General features: G+C 34.5%; 1 protein-coding gene and 1 long non-coding RNA gene across 2 annotated transcripts in view; one reads left to right on the forward strand and one right to left on the reverse strand.

Moving 5' to 3' along the window:
• LOC107873157 overlaps positions 1-6,991 on the reverse strand; it is a gene marked incomplete in the record, with an annotated part of 24,882 nt that overhangs the window by 12,300 nt on the left and 5,591 nt on the right.
• Positions 4,458-6,420, forward strand: LOC107873158. The gene is made up of 5 exons (XR_001675141.2): positions 4,458-4,910; positions 4,997-5,113; positions 5,191-5,469; positions 5,552-5,670; positions 6,054-6,420. It is a non-coding gene; the product is annotated as an uncharacterized LOC107873158 (long non-coding RNA).

Below are 6,991 nucleotides of genomic sequence, written 5' to 3' on the forward strand. Positions count from 1 at the left end.
AATGTGGTTTTGTTTTGATACTTAGTCACTTGAAAATGGTTAAGTTTAGTGACTTTAAAGGGGATTTTTTGTTTTGAATGTGGTTTTGTTTTGATACTTAGTCACTTGAAAATGGTTAAGTATAGGGACTTTAAAAGGAATTTTTTTATTTTGAATGTAGTTTGGTTGATGACTTAGTTACTTAAAAATGGTTAAGTGTAGCGACTTTAAAGGAGATTTTTTATTTTGAATGTGGTTTGGTTGGTGACTTAGTTACTTGAAAATGGTTAAGTGTAGGGACTTTAAAGGGGATTGTTTGTTTTGAAAGTAGTTATGTTTGGTGACTTGGTTGGTTGAAAATGGTTAAGTGTAGGAACTTTAAAGGTGTTTTTTTGTTTTGAAAGTGGTTATGTTTAGTGAGTTGGTAGGTTGAAATTGATTAAGTGTAGGGACTTTAAAGATATTTTTTTGTTTTGAAAGTGGTTATGTTTGATGAGTTGGTAGGTTGAAAATGGTTGTAAAGTGTAGGGACTTTAAAAGTGATTTTTTGTTTTGAATGTGGTTATGTTTGGTTATAATTGAATTTTTGTGACTTGATCTAATTAGTTGAATCTGATTGATTGCGTAGATGGAACCTGATTATAGCTGAATATATCAACGCAACAATGATAATAGAATGGGTATTAGCGAGGAATTTGTTGAAGGTGTCAAATGATTTATTGAACATGCTAAGACACTTGATATTTGGACACGTTTTTGGGTTATTCGTTGTCCTTGTGTTAGATGTGATGGTATAATGTAAAGGAATATCTTTATAGAAAGATGTTTTACAAGGACTTTTTAGATTGCATGGTATTCATGGTGATGTTGCACAAAATAACTTTGTTGTTGGAGAAAGTAGTAGGTCTGCAGAGCATAATGAATATCAAGATACTAGTATGACAGAAAATAGTGCACGATGCTTTTGGGATGCAACACAGGGACGACTTTAGGAAAAATGTCGAAGATGTTCCTAAAAGTGAAGCGGGCAAATTCTATGAACAATTGCATGCTGCTAGTCATCTTTTGTTTGACGGGTGTTCGCATTCTCGTTTGTATATTGCTGTTAGATTATTAAGTATTAAATCTGACTGGAATATTGCTGAAGGAGGAAGGGACTCAATGATAGACCTTATTAAAGAGTTAGTTTACCCCGGCTTAGATGTTCCTGATTCTTTCCATAAGGCAAAAAGATTGGTGTCAAAGTTAGGTCTCTCCTCAGTTAGAATTGATTATTGTGAAAATGGCTGCATGTTATACTTTAAGGAAGATGATAACCTAGAGTTCTGTTTTTATCAGCACTCTCGATATAAGCGTGGTTCTAGTGGAAATTAAATTGCTATTAAGTCGATGCATTATTTACCTCTAATACCAAGGTTGAAGAGGTTGTATGCTTCAAACAGCTCAGTTCCTCATATGAGATGGCACAGTGGAAATAGAAGGCCCTGGTGTTATGTGTCATCCATCTGATGGAGAGGCTTAGAAGCATTTTGATGCAATTTACCCAGATTTTGCAGCTGCGCCACGAAATATTCGTTTGGGATTATGTGCGGATTGCTTCTCTCTTTTTTTAGTTGGTGCTGCGCCATATTCATGTTGGCCTGTATTTATCACCCCTTATAATCTTTCTCCTAAAATATTGATGACTAGTCCCTATATATTTCTGAATTATGTTGTTCCTGACCCGCATAATCCAAAAAGTGGAATAGATGTCTACTTGCAACCTTTGATTGATGAACTTCTAATTTTATGTCATGAGGGGGTTGAAACTTGGGATATCTCACTTAAACAGAATTTCAATTTGCGTGCATATCTAATGTGGACTATTAATGATTTTCCTGCTTATGGAATGTTGTTTGGATGGATGACAGCTGGAAAGCTGGCTTGTCCATACTGCATGGAAAAAACAAAATCTTTCATATTGAAACATGGCAGGAAAAATTTATGGTTTGATTGTCATCGTTGTTTCTTGCCACCTAATCATGAATTTAGGAGACTCAAGAATGTATTTAGAAGGAATAGAAGGGAATATGATGGTCCACCTCCAAGGCTGTCTGGTCATGACATCTAGGAGATGGTTCAGGATTTACCTAAAGCCAGCGAGGAACCATTGTACAGGCTTGATGAATATGGCGTTTCGCATAACTGGACTAAGAAAAGTATATTTTGGGAGTTAGAATATTGGCTAGATAATTCACTTAGAAATAATGTTGATGTCATGCATACTGAGAAGAACTATTTTGACAACTTGTTCAACACAATAATGGATGTCACCGGCAAAACAAAGGATAATCCTAAGGCCAGACTTGACTTACCAGAATATTGCAAACGCAGAAAATTACACTTACAGGAGGGGTCCAATGGCAATGTTCTTAAGCCCAAGGCTAGTTTTATATTCAAGTTGGACCAAAAGCATTAAATATGTGAGTGGGTCCAAAGCTTGAAGATACTCGATGGATATGCCTCAAATTTGGGAAAGAGAGTTGATATGACACAAGTAATCTTGCATGAATGAAAAGCATTGATTGTCATGTTTTTATGGAACAATTACTTCCAATTGCTTTTATTGATTTACCTGAAAACATATGGAAACCAATAGTAGAGATCAGTTTGTTCTTTACAGACTTATGTGCCACCACATTAAAAAAAGAAAATCTAATACAAATGGAAAGTAATATTGTTGTTAGCACCAATAAGCTGGAGAACATTTTTCCGCCAGCATTTTTCGATGTGATGGAACATCTTTCCATTCACCTTGTGCACGAAGCTCGGCTAGGTGGTCCAGTTCAAACTAGGTGGATGTGTCCATTCGAACGGTAAGCACTTGCAACATATTTAAATTCATACATATCTTTTTTAAATATAGTAAACATCTAATCTTAAGATTGTGCAGGACAATTGAAAAATTGAAAAGGGGACCTAAAAACAAACATAGGGTGGAAGGCTCTATAGTTGAGGCATATTTTGCAAGAGAAACATCTCAATTTTGTTCATACTACTTTTATGATGAAGTTGCTTGTTCAAGAAATTGACCGAATCATCATCAGGACGATGTGAATGAGCTTCATTTGCAACCAATATCAATTTTCAATCAATCTGGTTGTAAGGCTAAAAAGACCATACGTCGCCGGCTCACTCCCACAGAGCGCAAATCAACAACTTTGTATGTGTTGCTGAATTACCCGAAAGTTGAGCCCTTTCTGAAGTAAGGAGATTAAAATTTTAACATATCTTATTTGTTTACACAATCCCTTAAAGAAACTAATTGTGTTTCGCATGTTGGATCTTCAGTACATTTAAGACTCAATTCCACGAAAATCAAGTGTATGCATCCTTTGCAACATGGTTTACATATGAGGTTCGTACGTGTATTAATATTTATATAAATTTTAAACATTTACACATTCCTTAACTAACATATATATAATATATATATGTATAATATTTTTAGGTACACCAGTCACCAAATGCAGCCGCATACAATAACTCTTGAGAGATATTTCTTTGGATCCAGTTGAAGCTCATGCAATCTCCCATTATATAGTAAATGAGTTTAAATTTTCCATCGAATAACACTCTAGAATAAGGAAAACAAACAATAGTGATGTTTGGGTTAAGGGTGATGATGATGTTGATTACTTTGACATCATACACGAGATCTTAGAACTGGAGTATGCTGGTTTTCCAATAAAAAATTATTCTTTTTTGATGTAAGTGGTTTGATCCAAGCACAAGAGGCACAAGAGTACATAAGGAGTATAACATCATTGAAGTGAAGCATAATGGGTCGTATCTTGTTTACGATTTCATTTGTTCTAGCGCAAAATGCTAAACAAGTGTATTATGCTCCTTATCTGTTGCGCAGTGATAAGTCTGATTGGTGGGCTATAATCAAAATAAAGCTTATAGGACGGGTGGAAGTTGAGAATGTGCTAGAGACTGCATATCAAAATGAAATGCAGATTGATCACCAGCTAGTGGACGTTGACTTAGTGGATACTTTGAATCACCCAGAAAATATATTTGAAGAAGTTAATATTACGGAAGAAGAGGCTGAGTGGGTAGGACATTAGGAAACTTCCGAAGAGGGTGAATGGTTTAGTGGAGAGTCTTCAGAAGAGGAGGATTAGTTTGTGTAGGTTGTATTTATTATGTATTGATCATGTCTTTATGCTTTATACTATATATTTACCTTTATGTTTCTTGTTTAAGATTGATATGTAATATACTGTTTAAGATTGTTGTTTTCGCTTTTCCATGATTTATATAGTAATAAAAATATTCTTTTCTATCTCGTGTTGTTGGAGCGATTTGAAATATGAATTAGTAACTTGAAATTAGTTACCTATAATGTTTTCTTATATATTCATTTTATAGGAACTAACTAGTTAAATTTACATAATTTAGATGTCAGACAGAGGTGACAAAGGTAAGGAAAAAGTTGTTCTTACGAAAACAAAAAAGAAAAATCAACCTCCATCGTATAGACGACCGACAGGAATTCATATATCTGAGGGTCGGTTTGCTGACGCGACAGCACGACCCTTATATTCTAGGTCGTCTCAGCAGTCGGTTCCTACTTCTATGCATGTGGGGCCACTTCATGGGTCTACACCGACTTATTATTCTCCTATCACTGTGCTTCCGCCATCGCAGTACTATTGGACGATCGCTGGCCCATCCGGAACTACCATCATTAGTACCCTCCTGTAACAGTCACGCAGCTTCGCACAATGGTTTTGCAAGATCTATTGGGTTGTTGGATCTTCAGCTTGGAGGCACTCCATCTGATGCTTTAGATCCGCCCACGCTAGTGCATCCACCATCACTTACTCCGCAACCAGGCGACAGAGATGATTTGAGAGGCGCTATCTTACTCCATATGCGACAAGGTAAGATTTCTAAATATAATAACATTATTCATTTTTACATTACTATATTATTATGCTCTATGAAATTACTGTTTGATCTTGTGTAGTAGGTTTAGGTCGGATGCTAGAGTTGGACAAACTGTGAGAAAATGCATTTCAGCTACTGGACCAGTTGGCAAAAGGTTCCAGAAATTGACAGGGAAAGAATGGTTTAAGAATTTAATGTAAGGATTTAACTTATCGACTACTTAACACTTTGTTAGAACAAAAGATTGAATATTATATTTTTATTTTGTTGTAGAAATTTTACTGGTGGGATGATGCGAATGTATGTTTTATAAAAAGGAACTTTTTCAGAAGATGTAGATCCAGATTTAACGGTCTGTTGAATTATGTTCGAACCAACATGGTACGACCTGACTGAATTAGTGAACCCTTATGGCAATAGTATATTCGCTATTGGAATAGCGAAGAATACCAATTACTGAGGGACAAAGGAAAGAAAGCTCGGGTATTATCTAGGGGTGGCTCCCTACATACTGCGGGTGCCAAAAGTATAAAAACTGTAGAGGAAAAAATGGTATGTAACTTTTACAATTTTAATTATTTGTTTCTGTTTACATTTTTAATTATTTGAACATTGATAATTTTTTCATATGCAGGAAAAAAAAAGGGTAGGAGAATACCACAAGGTGAGCTGTACCAGGAGACTTATTTGAAAAAGAAAAAGAATCCGACTGATGAAGATGCCTGGGTTGAACCTCGTGCAAAAGCTGCCCATGTAAGAATCAAATTTTGAATTTATGAATCTTTTTCTCAAAGTTGATATTATTCAAATATAAGTACTTTAATATTTTTTGACTTTTAACTTTAACTTTACTTTGAATATATGACAAATATACACAACTCGTTAGTGAGTATCGTAGTACTCAGCCTCATGAAAGTCAGGGTGACCCACTATCCCAATATGTAGAGGAGGAGTTATGGGATAAAGTTGTGGGTCCTCTTGTTAGAGGCCTTTACTACGGATACCACAAAAAATTTTTTGGCGATAATATTAGGTGTTCGGCCGGCCCTACATACTCTAACTCTTCAGTTGATAGAGAAACCATTGAAAGACTAGAAAATACGATTTCCAAACTCACTGAAGAGCTTGTTGAACAGAGAGAGAGGACGCAAAAGGAGGAGGAAACATCATCATAAATCAGGATGTTGCAGGAGCAGTTCAACTCTTTAATTCAGACTGCAGGGATTATTCCTCCGTGTCCTGGTGATGCAATTTGGACTGCAAAAGGTCTACGCCCCCTAGATGATATCAGCACAGATGAGGATGCGGAAAACGAGGACGAATTCGATGAAGATGAGTTTTAATTTTTTGACTTTTGTATATATTGTACTTTGAATTTAGATATTTTGTTGTAGTTTGTACACTTTTGAAACTATTGTTGTAGTTTTTACACTTTTATTTTTGTTGGACATTTTGTATGTGTTGTACACTTTTGAAAGTATTTACATCTGGTTTGTTGTTGTATTGCATGTTGGACTATTTGTTGATTTTTATTTTTAAAAAAAAAATTTAAACAAACCGACCACAAGTGGTCGTTTTTTTTAATTTTTTTTACAGAAAATAGATCATAAATGGTCGATTTTCTAATTAATTAATTAATTTTAATAGAAAATCGACCACTTGTGGTCGATTTTTTTTTTTTTTTCAAAATATCATTTTTTAAAATACCCCTGAACTATCTGAAATAGCTCAAAAATGTTCCTCGTTAGATTTTTGGCTCAAAAATATCCTTCCGTTAAATATTTGGCTCAAAAATATCCCTCCCTCTAACGGAATTCGGAAAAGGATAAAAAATACCTCTGAACTATCTGAAATGGGTCAAAAATATCCCTTTATTAAATATTTGGCTAAAAAATACCCATCCCTTTAACGAAATTAAATTATTTCTATTGAATTAAACCCTAACTTTAACTTTTTAACCCTAATACTTTAATTTTTTTACATAAAAATAGTTTTTTAATTTTAAAAATAAGATAATGAAAAAAAGCATTTGAATTATAATATAAATTGGTTGAATTTGATTTGAAAAATAAAC

The sequence above is a fragment of the Capsicum annuum genome, chromosome 6 (assembly GCF_002878395.1).
Source record: "Capsicum annuum cultivar UCD-10X-F1 chromosome 6, UCD10Xv1.1, whole genome shotgun sequence".
In the NCBI taxonomy this organism is placed as follows: domain Eukaryota; kingdom Viridiplantae; phylum Streptophyta; class Magnoliopsida; order Solanales; family Solanaceae; genus Capsicum; species Capsicum annuum.